This window comes from Poecilia reticulata, linkage group LG2 (genome assembly GCF_000633615.1).
Source record: "Poecilia reticulata strain Guanapo linkage group LG2, Guppy_female_1.0+MT, whole genome shotgun sequence".
In the NCBI taxonomy this organism is placed as follows: Eukaryota; Metazoa; Chordata; class Actinopteri; order Cyprinodontiformes; family Poeciliidae; genus Poecilia; species Poecilia reticulata.
Window position 1 is genome coordinate 38,094,985 of NC_024332.1, and position 2,417 is coordinate 38,097,401.

Consider the following 2,417-nt stretch of genomic DNA (forward strand, 5'->3'; position numbering starts at 1 on the left):
ATAGGCTAAATAGCAACAGCTGTATCTTAAATCAATCGGTCGTCTAATAGTGATAATTACTCACCACCAAATATACCATTTTAGAGTCACCAGACTTCGTTTTCTTATGTTTTACAAATATATTTTGTTTTTTATTTTATTTTCCACCAGAGGTGTGACCAAGTCACTGTGTTGCAAGTCTCAAGTAAGTCTCAAGTCTCCGTCCTCAAGTCAAGTCAAGACAGGCAAAAGTCGAGTCAAGTCTCAAGTCAGGAACCTTTAATTTCAAGTCATTGAGTCGTTTTTATTTTTTTTATAATTTGCAATTATACATAAAATTCAATTTAATGTTAATTTCTAAAATATACTTCATATAAGCCCAGAAAATAAGAGAAAATAGAGCTGAGAAATAAGACAACTGAGATTCAGCTGCAAAAATAAGTATGTTAAATATAACTTAAGTCTTGCTGTTCCAGTGCAAGTTAGCAGTTTCCTGGATTCATACAGCCTCATGGATACTCTCAATTAAATTTTCTGTCAAAAATAGGAAGCTTCTCTTCAAGTGCTCCCTCACGGTGTGTTCTGTTTTTCTCTCAGAGCACTTGGCGTAAAATGTATGTCCACATTATCCGTCATAATCTGCTTAATTACTGATTATACATTACTTTTGCTTGGATGTTTCCTTTCCTGTCATTTGAAGCAACATTCAGTTTCTATGCACCACAAATCTGGAACAAACTTAGAGAAAACTGCAAAGCAGCCAAAAACACTGAGCTCCTTTAAATTAAGGCTAAAATCTGTTTACATTTAACTTTGATTAGTAGTGTATTTGCTTGATGAGTTTGATGATGGCATTTGACAAAAGATAAACGTTTACTGCCGTTTCATAATTGGTTATTGCATGCTCATACGATGTAAAACACATTGAACTGAAATGTGCTATACGGATATACTTGACTTGTTCATGCTCTATAGCTAGAAAGCACTCTATTTTGTAACTGTGCTTAGCTTCTTCATTATATTTAAATTATTCCGATTCATTTTTAACTAAATGAATCAAAGATATTTTACTTTTAACATGTACAGTGGATGAGAGCCATACATTTCGTCAGCCAAAAACCTCAGTCAATAAACATTCTGAACATCACTGCCCAGAATGTACATGTTATTTTCTTCAAAGAATATAAATAATGAGATCTTATAACAGCGCACGCTTACTGACCTCCATAGAGCAAATGTTACATACAGACATGCATGTGATATGGAAAAGCAACTGCTAATATCTGCTTATTCATGCAGGTATTTTGACTTTGAAGTTCCTCTCTAATTGCCATTTCCTTTTGAAGTCATGGCAAATTAAATACTCAGCTTAGATTTCACTTGGACTCATTTCATTCCTGGAACAGTTGGTTGTTGTTATCTCCCAACCCCGTTCCCACCTGTTAGGAAAGTCCCTGGGGTCCAACATCATCCGTCTTAGATTTTGTTGCCGTACAATATGCTAATTGAGGGATGCAAATGTGGCGCCTGTGGATCATACAAATATGTGTGAGAGAAGGTGAGGTAAGGTAGAGAAGGATGGAGAGTAAAGAAGACGGATTATGGTGCAAAATAAGTAGCTATAAAAGCAGGAATAAATGTGACACTGAACACTTAGTTTAAAGGACCTGAGTAATTCTCATTGTTAGCAATTCAGCAAATGGCGAAAGTTTAGTTTCAGGGGACATAGGTGTAGTTCACATCAATACATGATTTTTTATTTTTTTATTTTTTTTATGAAATCATCTATTTATCATTAAGAAGAACCTCCCTGAAGTAGGAATTCCTACTGGGAAAATCAAAGCTCACCAAGCAATTCCCGATTTTAACATCCGATGTGATTACATGTGGACTGCAGTGCCGGTGGCCAGCTTAATCTGGCCCGAGTTCTGCTCTCATACTGCAGCAGCTGCCTGAAAGTTCCAATATCTCTCCCTAACATTATTTCCCTCTCCTACACAAATCATTACATGTATGAGAACAATTATTCAAATTCAGTAATAATATCATTTGGCAACTTCCAGTGACTTTAAAGACAGCCAATAGCTACATTTCCTAGAAGCTGCCCATCTGTAAGGCTGCCGACTGCTGATTTACTACTCAAAAGCCCAATGAATTAACTACCTAACTTTAGCTCGACAGACTCCTACCGTGTTTCCCCGAAAGTAAGACAGTGTCTTACTTTCTTTTTATCCCCAAAAGCCCCACTATGTCTTACTTTCGGGGTATGTCTTATATTGGAAAAAAATGTCGAATTTTTTGTTTTAACCATAAAATTAACATTTATTAACAACCTGAACAGTATTGTATTAGCGTATTTTAAGCAGGAGGCGGCAGTGACAAGTGCAGGGGACGACGTAGGGAGAGGGGGACAGTGCGGACGTGGGCAGGAGGCGGCG